At 37.3% G+C, this 18,631-nt stretch overlaps 1 protein-coding gene and 1 long non-coding RNA gene across 3 annotated transcripts in view; one reads left to right on the forward strand and one right to left on the reverse strand.

Moving 5' to 3' along the window:
• Nucleotides 1-18,631, reverse strand: part of LOC307169592 (sodium channel regulatory subunit beta-4-like) — a gene marked incomplete at its 5' end in the record, with an annotated part of 199,970 nt that overhangs the window by 146,833 nt on the left and 34,506 nt on the right. The gene's annotated exons all lie outside the window — the stretch shown is intronic.
• The window catches only part of LOC307169412, a 62,789-nt gene that overhangs the window by 37,615 nt on the left and 6,543 nt on the right, over nucleotides 1-18,631 (forward strand). Inside the window, exon 1 of one of the 2 annotated variants that reach the window (XR_013823124.1) lies at nucleotides 1,236-1,359. The exons of the other annotated variant lie outside the window; for it this stretch is intronic. This is a non-coding gene — a long non-coding RNA (uncharacterized lncRNA). Of the gene's footprint in view, nucleotides 1-1,235; nucleotides 1,360-18,631 lie in introns of those variants that run through there. 2 annotated transcript variants of the gene reach the window in all.

Consider the following 18,631-nt stretch of genomic DNA (forward strand, 5'->3'; position numbering starts at 1 on the left):
TGCAATAAGACAATGGGAAAATCCTATTGGCTTTTTGTCGAGGGAACCAGAGAGATGCGAACTTCTGGGTTGACCTACAAAAATATGTCATCAATTCAGCACTTTATGAGCGTGAGGATCTCTCTGATGAATAGTAAAACACAGCAGTTCACATCATTTTAACACACTTTTTATAGAAAACTACGTTTACAGTCTTCATCTTATGTCAGATGACTCTTCACAATTTATTTTGATTTTAATTAGAAGCAAACTACTGAATACACCTTTAATGAAACACACGTCAAGTTAATGTGTTCAAGATCAAACCAGCTCAAATACCTCATGAAAACAGTGGTTATAAAAGCACAAAATGTTTTTTTATTAATAAAGTGGGGATGGTAATGAGGGCATTAGATGTTGTGGTCAGAGTTTTAGACTTCCTCTGCTTGATGTGGAAGGGTTTTGTCTTCCTGTGTTTTCTTCAGAGCTGCAGTAGATTCATCTTAATGTTGTGTGGAGAGAAACAGAATCATTCTGAAGTGTTTTAATCTCGACAACATGAAGATCATTCAGCTTCAGCTCTGTGAGTTTTACATATCAATATATTTACTTGCACTTTACAAACTTAAAGTAAATTGTTTTATCGTAAGTCATAAATTGTTATTTCACGTTGGTTTTAATTAGGTAATACTGAATTTGATGCATGTTTATTTTATATATTTTTTTATCTTATAGATGTGTTAATCTGTTGTCCAGCTGCAGTCTCAGATCAACTCACTGATCTGGGATCAAATGTGACCATAAACTGTGATCTTGATGAAAATGAGGTTTATTGGATTTTACTGAAAACACCAGATCCTCCAACAGTGATTCTACGATCATTCCCAACACCAATATCTCCTTTTTACACAAATAAAACATTCAGACAGAAATATTCAGTGCAGTTTAAACATCGTCTGTTTATTAATAATGTGACTGTTGATGAATTAGGAGTTTATTACTGTATGAACACAGGCACACCTCCAAAACTCAGCAAGAGCACCAGACTGCACTTCACCGGTGAGTTCATTTACTCCTCTATTGATCAAAACATATTGATGTACAGTGTGAATAATTACATTGGTTATGCACTATACTTCAGGATTTTTTACACACTCATGAACAACATAATTTTGCACACACAGAGATGAAAATAATATAAATATTAAAGTCAGTCGGTAATTACTGTAACTGTGAACACTTTCTTTACAGAATCAACTCAACTAACTGAGTGTCACAATCATACAGCGCTGGAGTTTATTGATCAGAATCAGACACAATGTCAGATTATTATTATCATATCTGCTCTGATGATCGGGCTTCTGCTCATTGTGCTGATCGGTGAGAAATTCTTTAATTAAAAACATAATAAGCAAATTAAATATTCGGTAGTCTTAAAATATCAATATCACGCTCTTCTCAGGAATGTGAAGTTTTTCATACATTTTTTTTTTTTTTTTGACTATTTTGGTTTTTATGTGTCTTCAGTATATCTTGACTATTTAAGACAGAATGATCTACCCTTGAGTAAATATTAAATCTGAATTCCTTGTCTCATTTTTAGTTTTTGCTGTTGGAAAAACAGAACGGTTGGAAAAATATGATCCTGATCTTCAGACACGAGTTATATATCAGCCTCATGACCCAAACCGACTAACAGCACAATAAGCTCAAATATGTGAAACCATCATTAATAATTTTAGTAAAATTCATTATAAGTTTGGATAATTGTTAAGAATTCTTGCTGAGCTGTTATTCAAACAAATCATAGAGCCTTTTGTTTGGATTAATGTTAATATAAAGCTGAATGTTAATATAGTTTTCTTTGTTGGTCTTTCAGTTCAGTGACGTGGATGATATTCAGCAAGCGACAGCATCTGTGTTTGATTATATAAAATATCATGTGCTTCATATACTTAATGTCAAGAATAAATATTTTTACATTGTAATATCAGACGCTGGAGACTGGTGCTAATTGTCACATTTTTTACTAAAATAAAAATGATTTAGAAATATATTACATCCCTTTTTGACTACAAAAAAAGCTTTTGAACATTTCTACCATTATTGGTTTGGAAAAGACTCATTAAACATGGTCTTTTAGTTATTAATACATATTAAAGTATAGTTATTGCGCTGGTTCAGATTGCATTTGCATTTAGCCTGTAAAAAGTGTTTGTATTTAACAATAATTTAGTGTGTTTTTTGGCAAGATGCATTTCCACTTGAGCTTGACAAAGTACAATTACAAACCTTTTCTGTCCTGGGTTTCTCAGCATGGCTAACTAGTAGTAAATTACTGAGACTAAAGCCCAATTATTATTATTATTATTATTATTATGCATTTTGTCAAAAGTGTAATATTTTCTTAGAATATTTATTTTTTTGTAATATAAAAATAATCTCATGAATTAGAAAATTTAAGAATCTGATATATAACATGTAATATATACATTTTATTTTACATTTATATGTTATATAGAAATATATTTGATATTTTGTTAAATATATATCATTGTATTCAGCGCACAAAAAAAGGCCCGCCGGCTGCAGAGTGGAAAAACTCTGAGGTTCTAAACCAAAACCAGAAATATGTTCCACTGGTTGTTTCTCTCACCTTTGTCTAGAGTGGATGTTAAACTGAACCAAGTGTCGATACCTTTATATGTTTATCTCAATTCTCACAGTTTTCTTAACCTCAAATGGAAACAGCAGCATTGCCGTACACGTACATTGTATCGCTTCTGTACTTCATACTATCTAGATCTCAGAGCATTAGACATCATGTAAAACACCTTCACACTTGATAAGTTTATATTGCTGTGAATGTTCAACAGTTAAAGCAGCTTCATATGAATCTAGAGTCATTCTCAGAGGCTTCAGTTCACACAGAGGAAGAGCTGTGACTGAGCTTTTCCTTTTCAGTTTAAAAGAAAGCTCATGATTTGCATGAAGTGTCTGAATGGCTTTGGTGAAAAAAGGACCAACACCAAATTTAATATAAAATATAAATTTCAACATCATAGATGAGATAATAGATTTGAGACTTCATTGAGTCAGACATATTATAACTATAGATCCCACCCTGTTCGCTTCAATTATTGCAGATACGGTATCTTGTGCGTATGAGCACACAAAAGATTCATTTGACTGATGTGTAATTAGGAATGAATTTGTAAATGATGTTGTCATGAAACACCTGGGGAACTAATCAACATGAAGTACAAAGAACTAAGCGAAACACACATCAGGAAACGTGAACATAAAAGAACATAAAAGTCCACAAACACACAGGGAATATATGACAGAAGTGCAGTTTTAATCTTAAGAAAAATCAAATAATCCATAAAGATCTCAAAATAGATCTAACAACGGTGAACACAATATGACGAGAGAACACTTGTGGTAAAGACTCATTTGTCCTTTAGCAAACAATGTTCCTGTCTTAGAGTGTCAAGATCTTATAATGTTATACATTCGGTTATAGGTATAATGCAGTGCAAATGTCAAGAATATGACAGTACAAAACGTGTCAAATCTTTGACAATTCAGCTAAATATATAAATAAAGAAAAAAATGCCAGAAAAGTTAGAGAAAGTGAAAAGTCAAACTTGTATGTCATTTGTTTCCTTCAGTCATGAAAGAAGGGAATAAGGCAGCTTTAATTATTTTTCTAAAGAGAAATATGATCAAAGTATTACAGGTAACACAATGCAAACCCAGAGCAAAAGCAATGATGTCTCTCTCCACTCTCTGCTGATTCTACAAGAAAAGGTAAAGAAACAAACATTATTGCACTGTGACAAAGGCAACAGATCCAAACAGCTGCATTCAGACTGAGACATTACTTGTGAACTTCAACCTGATCATTCAAGGTTTGATTTTATAAAACATTTCAAATTAAAACTATCATACATTAATCAACCATTTTTACACAACATTTATTCAGGTTGATTTTATTTGGTTTTACTTGTTTCAATCGCATGGAACCACTGTCCATGACTAAATCATGTTCAGACAGAGAGCACATCTGAGTGTGCCGTTTATACAAAAAAAGAAAAACTAAAACCCCTTGTCCTGTCTCTCTGAACGATTATTGTCCTTTTGCACTCACTTCTGTAGCGATGAAGTGCTTTGAAAAATTGATCAGAGCTTATATTTGTTCCTTTGTCCCCAGTGGTCTGGACCCTTTACGGTTTGCATATAGGCCTAATAGGTCTACATGATGCTAACCACATTTTATACACTGCTCTCTCACAACTGGATCAGAGAAAGGGGAATTATGTGTGATTGCTTTTTGTGGATTATAGCTCTGCTTTTAACACTGTTGTCCCATTACACCTCTGCAAAAGCTTCAAAATCTAGGGCTATGAATTCCTGGATTTTTTGACAGGACGCCCCCAAGTGATTAAAATGGGAAATTACACCTCCTCTACACTCACCCTCAACATTGGAGCCCCTCAGGGCTCTGTCCTCAGTCCCCTGCTTTAGTCCATACCAACAACTGTATGGCTAAACACAGTTCTAACAAACTGGTGAAGTTTTCTGACACAGTGGTGTCAGGCCTCTTTAGTAAAAACGATGAGAAGGCCAACCGTGAATGTAAATGTAAATCATTTACATAAAACTCTATTAATAACATCCAAAAGTTTTCCCTGTTAGCTCAAATAAATCAAAATAAACAAACCAGACCAAATGCAAATATGAGCATGGAAACAACAGCAGGCCATCAGGCCCAGGTTTCATTCGGAAATCATAAAACATACCTGTTCATCATAATGCCTTATATTATTAGTGTATTAATATATAACACATTAATATAGAATTAGGGAGAAAGTATTGTAGACTTTTCCATTTCTGCACAGATGTGTTCTATAGATGTCATCAGATGTACAGTAAGTGACGTCAACAGTAAGGTGAAATAATCAGACATGCGCAGCAGTCATGTTTATTAATCTCAAATTTACTTCAATATTATCTTGACTCCTGAGTCAGAAGTTGACTTTTGTCATCTGAAAATGCTTAAGTAGACTTTAAACATACTCCAGTTACAGTTCTTGCAAATAAAACATTACCTTGAATATGTTTACTAATATTTGCTTCAAGCTAAGAAAAAAAGAATCTTAAAACACAGCTTCTAAAACATGAATTTTCCTTCAAAAAAAGTTTATCGCCAGCATAAACAGCATAAAACTCTGAGAACTCTTGACTTACCTTGAGGTAATTTACTTTTTGCCTTTGCCACAGTTTAGTTTTGCCTTAAAGTGACAATCATCCTTTCGTTCCCTCTTCTGTGTTTCTGTGGAAAACTCAGGAAATGAACTCAGGAGATGCGGTCAGGCTCCACCCACTGTTTCCATCTACTCTCATCCACATTATGTTGTGTTGACCATCATTGTTTGCAACGTGACAGTGTCAGTCGGTCATTCCTATAAGATCTGAAAAACAATTGGATACGGTGTGAATGGAGCCAGAATAATCATAAAGAAAATATACAAAATGCGAAACGACACTTTACAGTTCTGTGGTAAGTTTGTACTCGGTTACTATCGTAACCTCGGTTCCCAGAGAGTAAGGGAACGAGTATTGCGTAGCTATACGTAGTGGAGGGAAACTCCTTTTCCTCGATAATACTGAAGCCTAAAATGTAAAACGCATTTGCAGCTGCACAGCTAGCACAGTGAGTGTCTGGCTCACTCATTGCTGTGCTGCGGCAAGTGCACATCCAATGGCGTCAAAGTAGGTGCCAAAATAGGGCGTGGCAAGTCTATATTCGAGCCCGAATTCGCCATTATAGCAGGTTTAAATCAACTGAAGCGACAACTTTGCCACGTTACTATAGTGCGGCCGGCTACGCAATACTCGTTCCCTTACTCTCAGGGAACCGAGGTTACTATAGTAACCGAGTACGTTCCCTTTCGGGAACGGTCACTTCGTATTGCATAGCTATAAGCAGTGGGGACGCCATGTAAAACGCCGCACTATAAGTAACTGGTTGCCTACTACAGCTCAGGACTCCTGAGCTCACAGAAACAAGCCAGAATCCAAAGTATATATATTGGAAAAGACCGAATAATATATATAATGTCAGTAAGCTCAAACCCAACATAATATACCAATAAGACCGGACACCATCGGGTCTATTAAGTACAGGGGATATCAGAACCAGCCAAAGGCGGGTTTTATAATAATAATGGATAATGTGCTTATGAACAGTGACATGACACATAGATGAGACCAGACACCGTCGGGTCTTAATCATACTGAAAGGACCTTCGCCTGCAGGGAAGGCACCTCCATGTTATAGGATCTCATAAATGTGGAAGGCGAGGACCAGCCGGCCGCCGCACAAATGTCCTGAATAGGAAACCCAGAGGACCAAGCCCATGACGAAGCCATGCCTCTAGTCGAATGGGCTCTAATACCTATAGGGCAAACCTGACCTACTGAGGTGTACGCCAGAGATATGGCATCCACTATCCATCTGGACAGTCTTTGCTTCGTGACTGGAGATCCCTTGGATCGGCCACCGAAGCAGACAAAGAGCTGTTCTGATAGTCTAAAAGACGCAGAACACTCCAGATAGATTCTTTTCGCTCTGACAGGGCAGAGCAAATTAGCCTCCCCATCCTCTGCAGAAGGGGGAAGTGCTAATAATGTGATAACCTGTGCTCTAAACGGCGTTGAGAGCACTTTGGGTACATAGCCATGTCTGGGTTTGAGGGTGACTTTAGAGTCACCAAATCCAAACTCCAAACAGGAGGGGCTCACAGAGAGCGCCTGCAGATCCCCCACTCGCTTGATAGATGCCAGTGCCAGCAGGAGAGCAGTCTTTAGCGAGAGAGGTTTAAGATCAACCGACTGGAGCGGTTCAAATGGTGGTCTCTTCAGGGCCCCAAGGACCATGGAGAGGTCCCATGACGGCACAGACGGAGGTCTGGAGGGGTTCATCCTCCTGGCTCCTTTTAGAAACCGTACCACCAAGTCGTTTCTTCCTAGTGATTGGCCAGCCACCGGAGCATGATGAGCTGCAATGGCTGCCACATATACTTTGAACATGGACGGGGAATGGCCCGCGTCCAACAACTCTTGTAGGAAGGAGAGTACCACTGATACTTCGTATGACCCTGGTTCAAAGAGTTTGTCCGAGCACCAGCTGGAGAACACTGACCACTTCAGAGCATAGAGGCGCCTGGTAGATGGGGCCCTAACACAACACTGGGTCGGCGTGTATCAGCTGCAGGACGGGGCTGAGAGACCTGCTTCGCCGGTTTCGCTGGCTGAGGAAATCCCTTCACCGCCGGGCCGAAGGGGGCGTCAAGGTTCTGTCCGCATCCTTTATCTCGGTGAGGTTCAGCCAGTGGTGGCGCTCGAGCACAACCAGGCTAGCCATGCTCCTCCCGATAGGTGTGTAGTGTATGCGATGTAAACACAGCAAGCAAGCGAGTATATTGAGCGTAGGATGGATAGCTTGACTTAATTGAAGGATAAACAGTCCTTGTTTTGCTAGTGCAGAATGAGGTAAAGATACAGATGATCAATAGAGATGTGAATGATGAACAGGTTTAGAACTAAAGATAGATGAGTGTGGAGCATAAAAATATTAATGATCACACAGGTAAGTCCATACAGGTAAGTAGGCGAGTCCTTATGCTGACTCAATGTGTGAGTGTGCACAATGAGGGAGGTGAGGTATCAGCAAACACATACAGGTGAAACATATTTTTGTTGTACTATGAAATTGGTTAAAGTTACCCTATAATCCAAAAATGTATGTGCTCTCATAATCTTTAATCAAAATAACGTCCTATACCTCTTGCAGCGACATCTGTTCTCTGATGATGCGTTTACTGACGCAAGGGTGTCAAAAACAAATGGAAAAAAAATGAAACTAAAATAAAAACATTTGCTGTCTTTTACCATAGAAGTTTACGTCATCTATGATGATTTCCGCTGCTGAGAGCTATGGAAATTAACTGAAAGCAATTGCTTTCCTGGGAACAGGGACCATTATTAGAAACAGGCTCCCTGCATTGTGTGGTTGTCAGAAAACTATCAGAGATTGACAAAGTGGCTGGACAATGAGGCAGTTCTGATGAGCTCCACTGTCCATGGGATAAATCCTGAGATGGTCAGTGAAAGAGAAGCGCCATGTTACTGTGCCTAGACTTCTTGTTGTGGCTGAGCTACAACAAAAACAGGTGGATTTGACTTGATCAGCTTGTACCCGATATCAAGAAAATGAACCATCCATTCGGTCCTGCATTTCTTTGACCTGGCTGCCACAAACAGCTGGATCACGAGCAAAGACCATCAGATCTCCAGAGAAGGAGAAACTGCAGTATGTTGACTTTAAGCTGCTGCTATAGTTGAAATGATGCTCAAGCATAGGGTGGTCGAGGTCAACAGGTTCACAAGATGTCCAGTGATGATGATGAGATGAGCATTCAAACTAAGAAGAGGAGGCCTGTTGAACCACAGCCAATTGACCATGTCAAAAAATGCTGGGCTCTCTGTTTGCCAAAGATGCTGGAGGCAGAACATGCATTACGGTTCAGGAGAGGAGGATGCAAAGGAAACATTTGTCAAATGTATCAGATGTTTGTGTGTGTTTCAAAGTAAAAATAAACTGCTTTCCTGTTGTACCATGCATGAGTCGTTGTTAGTGCTGTGTGTGACGTGACCACGTCACATTCCTGAAGCACCAAAAAAATTAAACGCACAAGCCAACTCAGTAAATATAATGCACGCAATGTTCTGTGAGATTCTGAAGTGTGCATTCGATGGACACTTTACTATCCCATAAGAGGATTCATGAATGGCAGTGAAGCGACGCTACTAACGCTGGTAGGTCACATGATAATGACAACATGGTGAATGTTGTACGTCCAGGTTACATTCATACTACACACTCTCATGCTATAGAGAATGTAATTTTTTCGGTCCTTACCAGTGCCTGGATTCGTGTAGCTACACATTATAGCCTACTGATTCACGAGCTTGGTAACTATAGAGCTGATTAAACTAAAACTAAAAATGTCCTTTCCCAGTCACCGTACCCCAACATATGTCATGACGAAAAAATTATACCCCAAAATAATTACATGAAGACAAAATTCCTTTGCCCTTTGCCTCAGTGGAGGTTTGAAGGTTTTCTCATTGAAAGCAATGCGATACCACGTCACTGGACCCTTTTTCTGACAGTATAGTGACCCGAGGGAGAACGGGTAGACTTTTTAAAGAGGCAAAAGGGGAACAACCTTGACCGTCACCAAGTTGGGACAGGTGTTCAGCAATGACCATTTCAGTTTTAAGTCATGTAGGCCTATTATAGTTCCAGATACATCGCTTTCGAAAGTGCGGGAGAAACATTATTAATAATTTACATTGACATTTTTTCTTTCCATCTTTAATTTTTACGTAATAAACACTAATCTAGAAATCATTATTTTATTTTGTGCGCATGCAATTAAGGACAAAAATATTTTTCTTTTCTTTTTTTAAAATGTTGCATCTTCGCCACACTCCAACACAGCAGGCGTCGCTCGCTCGCTATTCATTTTAGTTTGCAACCCGGCAGTAAATTTATATACCGTACGAAGAAGAGATCGGGGTCTCATTTTCCCAGATCTGTTTTTGAGAAGATTAGTATTTCAGTAATATTAGTGTATATATATATGTATTATACCGGGTCACCATGGTCATCAGGTATGTTTATGATTTTTTAAGGAAATCTGTATTTACAAAATACAAACGCAATTCGTACAAGAAGTCCTGATGGTTATGTGCGCGTGTTGTTTACATTTGGCCTGGTTTGTTTTGTTCCTCATTTGCTGTTTTAAGATAGAATCAACAGGAAAACCCTTTGTACGTTATTAATGCATTAAACATGGATTGATTAATTAATGATTAACGGGTTCATCTGCAGGAAAATGTCTGCAACTATTATTCTGCCGCGGTCATTAGCAGTTAGCATTAGTATTTAGAATTTCAATCTTTTGCGTCCCGGTACATGCGTGCAGGTTTATTTGAAAGTCTTTGATAATGCCTTATCTTACAGTGCATTTAAGATATTCAAGTTTTCACCAGTATGGTAATATGGGTAAAGATGCTCTCTTAAGAATGTTTAGTGCTAACTCATATAGCGATTAAATTATTCATTGTTCAATCATTTACAGGATGAAGATGCAACATCCAATATAAAATATTAAGGGAAATACATGGAAATACTAATTTATTTGTAAATTTGATGCAGTTTGACAGTTTAGTTGAACAGTGACCTCGATCCACATGAAGGCACCATGAAATCAAAATTATATATATATATATATGATTTATCCGTGCTCATCAATATTTATTTTAGTCATGTGTCTCGTAATCTTTAATCTAAATAATGTCCTCTCTCTTTTGCATCCACATCTCTTCTCTTCTCTGATGACGTGTTTAATGACATGAGGGCGGGACAACCAGAACCAAAAAAAATCAAGTCCCTCCCTCCCTAAGTTTTTTTCTTGTTCGAGAAGCTGTTTCACTCAAATATACTTAACAATAGGGAAGAAAACACTATCACAACTTCCGTATCATGCCAACTTTAACCTGAATCACAGTTATAGAGAGATTCATCTAAATTACACTAATATCTAATTATAAAATTACACAAACAGTCTCTGTTGCGTTAGACTTTTGCGAGTGAAACCGCTTCTATAACAAGAAAAAAAGTAGGGCGGGACTTGATTTTGTCCATCGCAAATAGAGAGGATCATTACAGTTTGCTATTGGTTGATCTCATGTGGATTGACAGGATCTCCTGCCCTCGCTCCAAAAAAACAAGTCATAATGCTTTTAGTTTGCCCATCCGCCTGACTGGCTGTTAGTTTTAGCACATGTTAGCATGACATCACAGCAAGTCGGACAGAATTTGTTGATCATGCTGTACTGGTTGAGATTAAAGAAGTTAAAGGAGCTTGTTTTTTTCTGTTTCTGCAGTTGCGGCTTCATCTGTGTGTTTGCGGTGCTGATAAACAAAGGTGAGCATCTGAACGACACATCAGAAAGATAAATTCACACAGACTGTGTGTTTGACAGTTTGTGTTGTTTCAGTGTCTCTGCAGGAAACAGTAGAGGCTGTTATTGGTGGTTCTGTTCTCCTGCCGTGTTCTTACACTGAACATGATCTTGAACTTCAAGACACTGATGTACATTGGAGACACAATGGCAGCGAGAATGTGTATGATATAGTCAAGGGTGAAGATTCACTAGAGTTACAGGACCCTCGTTACAAGAACAGAGCCGAAAGTTTGCCTGATGAGTATGAGAGAGGAAACTTCTCCATCAGACTCATCAATCTCACTTACACTGATGCAGGAGAGTTCAGCTGCCTCATCTCACACTCAGATGAACTTCCGACTGTACAGCTGATCATCACCGGTGTGTAAAAATGCTTGATTCATGTATGAAGTTGGTAGCACTTTAAAATAATGCTCTGTCATAAATAGGAAACTATGCAGGAAGTAATGCAGGACAAATTCTTATCAAACACTTCAGATACTATGAACTAATATGAAAACAAGCTTAACTAATCAGTAAGTAAAAGCAAATTTAGGACTGAGATACTTCTTTTTTTCACTGATAATTAATAATTATTGAATGAGGTGAGCCTCAATAATAACTATCAACTATCCATAATGAACTATAAGAATTACTTAAAGCCTGCTCTCCCCCTACTGACCTAATGAGTAAACATTACGTGAAGCGTGCTTGACAGACGGGATTTAAAGTCCCCCTGTAGACAATAATTTTATCCCTTAAAACTAATCTTTGATCAATAACTTGAATGTAACCCTACACCCTTGCTTCATTTAGTATATGTGGAACCATGAATATGCAAATAAGCCCCGCCTCCACTCACTCGCGCCAGCTCAGATCGCTGGACGTCATTTGAAGTGGAATAGTCAATTATACAGGCTTGTCTACAAGTCAATGTATCAGAATGGTAATGCGCTTTATGTATTGTTTTCTACAACATCGGACACATAGCGGTAATTAATATGATCAACCTTTTGCTTGACTATGTTATCAAACAGCTAATAATGTGTTACTAATGTTACACAAACCGGTTTGCCACCTCAGAGTCAGACAGCTGCCTTCTAACAATCAGTCTCCTTAGAAACGCTTTGAACAACTGAGAACGTCAATGGAGACATATATAGTTTATCATGTCATCGTAATATACACACAATTCACTCTGTTCTGTTGATATGAAAATTCTGGTACATTTAGCAATACACCAGGACAACGTGGCTTCTCTTGAGACTCCCCTGATTCACAGCAGTAAATGATATGCTAAAGCCCGCCGGTACATTGACGTGATTGGTTACAAGGTCGTTTGTGACGTCAGAAACCGCCGATTTCAAACTGTGTTTTTGAGACTGTCTTTGATTCACTGCAGTTTTAAGGAGAAAATACTCAGCAATGGTGTTGACTTATGAATTTGCACATGGTTTGTCTCAAAGCATATTAAAAACACCTCATAGACATATAAACAACATTAAAAACTTGATTTTCACCACAGGGGGACTTTGTAAACTTTGTTGTCTGAAGACCCACGTTTAGTTTGAAGATGAAAAACGTACCAAGCAAAAAATGTTCTCTTGCCATTCCCTGATGTCACTCACAGTGTTCGGCTGTTCTTGTGGCTGTCAGCAGAAACGAAAGCTCTCTATATGTTTTACCATTGTCTCCCTTCACGTTCATATGTAAATTGCGCAAGCTTATTTCGTCCAGTAGATCGAAAGATCTGAAAAAGCCCATACATTTACCCAAACATAGACCCTCCCCATAAATCAGGACAGAAGTGGTTGAAAGTGGACAAAAGAGACGTATTAAAACACCAGGTGTAAACGGGTATCTGTCTCCCTTGTCTACTACTACTATCAACCTAAACGCACCTTATAGGGATAGTTCACCCAAAAATCAAGCATAGCGTTAGTTCTGGCAGGTCACATTAGTCAAGCTCGCATCAGCTGATCCACATCTACCTATAGGAATACGACGCCCATCACTGTACATGTATAAGCTCCTTCAGTATTATCAGCAGCTATCGCATTTCTCAGGAGCTAATTAGCCTCCTCCATCCCCAGCTCCTCCTCTCGTCAGTCAGGATTTGGCATTCTGATTCCCCTTGAATCAGAATAACTTCTCGAATTATGTTGTACTTTAAAATCTTGAATTAAATATATTTGCAAAAATTAATGTTGGTTCTGTTCTGTTTACCCCAAGGGGGGTTATTGCTGCTCTCCCTGCTCTTATCCATGCTAGGCTTCTTGGATGCGCAGGGAATTCTCGCCCAGAACAGAACCATACCGCCAATCCAAACTATTCTAATTGTCAATCGTATTTGATTGTAGTGGTCCTGACAGAAATGAAAATTAGCCCATGATTTACTCACCCACAAGCCATCCTAGGTGTAAAAAATTCCTGGCTCTTCCAAGCTTTATAATGAAGTCCATAAAAGTGCATCTATCCATCATAAAAGAGATCCCGGGGGTTAGTAAAGGCCTTCTGAAGCAAGCGATGCGTTTGTGGAAAAATATTCATATTTAAAACTTTATAAAGTAAAATAACTAGCTTCCGGCCAAACGAACATTCGGACTGGACTTAATTGTAAAGCGCAACTTATGCGAGTAATGCGACGAACTGCTGATATTTACGCTAGGTCATGACGCACTACACTACTTCTGACATCACAAGTTTCGTAAGTAGACTGAGTTTGGCCGGAAGCTAGAATTTTACTTTGTAACGTGTTAAATAGGAAAACATTTCTTACACAAACACATCGCTTCACTTCAGAGCCGTGTGGAGCACTTTTATCATGGATGGATGCATTTTTATGGACTTTAAAACAGAAACGGCCATTCACTGCCATTATAAAGCTTGGAAGAGCCAGGATATTTTATTTAATATAACTCAGATTGTATTCGTCTGAAAGAAGAAAGTCATTTACACTGAGGGTGACATGAGGGTGAGTAAATCATGGGCTAATTTTCATTTTTGGGTGAACTATCCCTTTAATACCAAGTGTACACGGCCTAATTCGTAATTAATCGCCTTTTTTACTCTGAATATAGTCATAAAATAGTAATTTTCACTTTAAAATAATGGTCCAGGGGCCGTATTCACAAAGCATTTTATCTTACCACTAGGAGTACTCCTAAATCGCACTAAAAGATTTTAGCTAGGAGTTTTCTCTTAGAAGTTATTCACAACGCCTTTCAGACCTACTCTTAGTAAAAAAAAATGACAACTCCTAAACTAAGAGTGAGTCTTCGTTGCCATGGATGACGTTATTACTCATGCACGAGCTTGACTGAAGTGACCACCTTGATTGGCTGATGATTGTAACGCGGGAATGATTCAAACCCCTCCCCTACGATGATGAGTGACAGGTGACAGGTCGGAGAATGCGTGCGTTACACAAGTAGTGCGAAGGACGGAAGATGATGAATAACTGAATAAATAGCCTAAATGAATAAAGAGTAAGGCAAAACAAATAGCCTAGTAGCCTAATGAAACATATGGATTGATGCAATATCTTTGCAACATTATTGAATTAATCTGTCACTATATGCCTCTGCCTACGTTTGCAAAGAGAAGAACATTTTAATTTGATTCACAATGAAACGTTACAATTAGTTTACATGCAATGAGTAGCCTAGTTTTGGTTGTTGGTGGCGTTATTGCATCCCTAGTTATGCCTACAATGCAGAATTGTTCCCTCGCAATTGGAAGCTCCTGTAGCCGCCGCATACGCATTTCACAACATCGCAACGTGAAATGCCACAAAAAGCGGTTTGTGAACAGGTCTTAGTGAGTTAGGAGTCCTCTCGACTTCTTTTAAGCTGTCCCAGGCTTAGGTGCTACTTTTAGGGCTAAAATGCTTCGTGAATTACTCTTAGTCAAAAAAATTAGGAGTCATAAAGTTACGAGTGACACGCCCATTATTTTTAGGAGTTGCTCCTAAATTCGCCAGTTAGGAGCTACTTTTAGCCTTAAAATTCTTTGTGAATACGGCCCCTGATCACTAGTAGTTGGTAGGTAACTAGGTGTTGGTAGGTAGGTGTCACTAGTTAACACTTGAGTAATTAGCGGTGTATTTTATGACTATATTCAAAGTAAAAAAGACTATTTATTTTGTCTTAGACACGATAATGTTGTGATTAGCATTAATTGGAAATTCTTTTTAGTTTCTCATGGTTAGTTGATATTGAGGCTAATCTCATTCAGTTATTATTTAGAACCTAATAAGAAAGTATCTCAGTCCTAAATTTGCTGTTACTTACTGATTAGTTAAGTTTGTTTCCATATTAGTTCATAGTATCTGAAGTGTTAATGCAGTTCTACTCATTTGTCCTGCATAGTTGCCTATTAATGACAGAAGTTGTTAATTTAAAAAAAAAAGTTCAAGTTCACTAGTTACAGATAAAACTCTTGCCCTTTATCAAAGTGGTGTATTTTGTTTGTTTCAGAATCAACAGCAGGAAAAGAAAGTAAATCCACTGAACAAGAAAACCCAGAAGATGAAACTGGATCGGACAGTGTGGATACATCATTTAAATGGTTTTTCATTCTATTAATTGTACTAACAATAAGTATACTGACTATAAGCTGTTTAATTGTATTTTACCTTAGAAGAAAAAAACAACAAGCTCTCTCATTCTCCCCTGTCAGGACTGAATACAAAAAATAGTGATTTAAATGACACGTCAGTCCTAAAAGTTTCAATTTTCACATTCTCACTGTATTTTCCAGCTGTCACGGGGTCTTTCTGGTGCTTGTGACTCTGCTTTGAGCTGTTACATTATTGCCTTATACACTGGGTTTTTCTTGCTGAATCAAACACTGAAACAGTAGGTTTCAGGTAAAGGACCAATGAGTCTGTCAATGTTACTGCCTTAATTCTGAACAAGTGTACTTAGTGTTTTGGTGGTCAATATTAAATGTATTTATTATAAATTATATAATGCATGTTAAAATTAAAACATTTACCAAATGTGATTTTTATATATATATATGTGTGTGTGTGTGTGTGTGTGTGTGTGGACAGTTTATTTTTTTACTTGTTTAAAATCTTTTCCTTTTGCAAGTTTTTATAGAAGAAACTATGACAGTTTTTTCCCTCCCCTGCACTTATTTAATTAAGTTGCCTTATTATGTTGTTCACAAACCTAATGCCTTAATTACTTTAATGTAAGCCTTAGTTTAGTGTCTTGTAAGAATGTAAGATGCTATAAGAGGTCCCTTAATAATATCAGAATAATGTTGGATGTTGTTTATTACTTGGGTCTGATTTCAAAATAGAGCTTTACTTTATTTTTTTTAATTATTATTATTGTTTCCTTTTTTTTTTAAGCTTTTCATTCTTAATTTCTTTTTCTTGCCAAAGAATAATTTTGGTGTTGGTCCAATTTCATCAAAGCAATTCAGACACGCTTTTACAGTTAATTTTTTTTATAAGACCAACTTGTCTTATGTCCGACACAGAAATCCTCCCAGTGAAGAATAAAGTAACTTTTCAATTGTTATTGCTAAGAATAAGAGTACATGTTTTTTTATTATGGAAAAACTAAATCTTTGGTTTCGTACTGTAGAATCTTGTTTCTCAAGGGTAAACGTATAAGCTTTCTAAAGCTGAGACTCTCCCCTTGCTTGTTCAGTTACTTCTATTTATGTTGGTATAATTATGTTCTTTAAAGTATCAAAATAATATTCTTGGTTTTTATAATTGTTACCTTGTGTGTGTGTTTTTTTTTTTTTTTTTTTTTTTGCTATAGTTGAAATCAACAGCAATGATTGAAATAAATAAATGTAATCAAACTTACGTGAGTGTGAGAAGCTTTCTTTCATTGACAATTCCATTCTGCTCTTCAAGTGAAACTTCCGTGATTTATGTGTCAAACACACTGTCGTCATGACTTCAGTTTATTATTACTAAAAACGCACAACAGGAGATTCCAGTTTTAGCCTCCTCAATGACCTCCAGCGAAACCAAAAGAGTGAACTTAGCATTCATTTGCAGAGTTTTTTTTTTGTCATTTGCCTTTCAAATGTTTAAGAGCACTGGATGCTGCTGATAGAACAGAAAAATAGTAGTTGCTCTTTCCTGAATGAATTAATGAATAGTTGACTTTTACAAGAAATTACCTTTATTGTGATTTTTTGTTGTCATATAATCTGAACTCATTCTCTTGTTTTCATCCCTACAGACTGCGCAAAAAAAGTGTAATTTTCTCTGACAATGTAATGCAAAGACTTTTATATAAATTATATAGTCTTAAAGGAACTTTTATGTAATGGGAGGAGAGTTAAACTGATTACAGTCAATAAAACCGGATGATCGGGTCAATGGGCCAGTGCATTATGATCTTTATGATTTGCAGATCTTTATCTTTTATAATAACATAATATAAATATTGAAGCCCAGTGTTTATCAATAACTGAACAAGAATTGATCAGTGAGGAAGAAACTATTTGAACATGGTTTTACTAAAGTTATTTAAAGGATTATTTTCTGAATTATGTCTCACACATTCCTGTCATGTCTTGAATTCAGTTTGTCACTGTTAGAGCATGACAAGAATGCAGAGCTTCCAGTTACATACTCGGGCCGTTTGCACGACACCATTTTCAACTAAAACATATTTTCATCTTGAGTGAAATCAGTCACATTGCCATCTACTGGCCTAGCATGAATCCGTGTGAACGGGGATCGTTTTGACAATGGACAAATTGCCGGTTTGACAAAATCCGTTTTTTAGTACATTGTTGTATGTACCCTATGAGACCTTCAGATAAACTGAGGGGTCATTTACACGACTCTGTTTTCAACTAAAAACGTAAAACATTTTATGTGTTTTGGCCGTTAATTTACACGACAACTGCGTTTTGTGGGCCTGAAAAGGCAAACTTTTGAAAACGGGTTTTAAAGTCAAGTTTTTGAAAACGATATCGTTATCATCTCCGTTTAAACTACAAAAACGCAAATTTGTAAAAATGGTGATGTCATGCACATGCATATTATGTGTTCATTCTATATGCATTTAGTGTTTCTTTACAAAGTGACATTGCCACCTACTGGCCTGGCAGCATGGTACAGCGTTTTAGTCGTTTTTACGGATCATTGTGAACGGTGGATCGTTTTGACAAATGGAAAGCGCAAACTTGAAGAAAACAAAACTAGAGGTATTTCACATTTCATGGAAAGAGAGCTCGATTGCATACAGAGAGGCCTTAAAAGCTGCTAGGTCTGATTATTTTTCAACCCTATTAGAAGAAAATAAACAAAACCCAGATATTTATTTGAAACAGTGGCTAAACTAACGAAAAATAAAGCTTCAAGCCCAGAAGTTTCCATGCAGCACAGCAGTAATGACTTTATGAACTTCTTCAATTATAAGATTGATAATATCACGGAGAAAATTATAACTATGCAACTGCAACGTGATCTCATGAGAATACGTGTGTATTTTTACGTAAAGTGTAATTCTACCATACGTACATTTACTTACGTTTTATACACACAGAAACGTATAATACTGACGTATTTACAGCACTAAAA

The sequence above is a fragment of the Squalius cephalus genome, assembly GCF_949319135.1.
Source record: "Squalius cephalus genome assembly, chromosome: 13".
Taxonomy (NCBI): Eukaryota; Metazoa; Chordata; class Actinopteri; order Cypriniformes; family Leuciscidae; genus Squalius; species Squalius cephalus.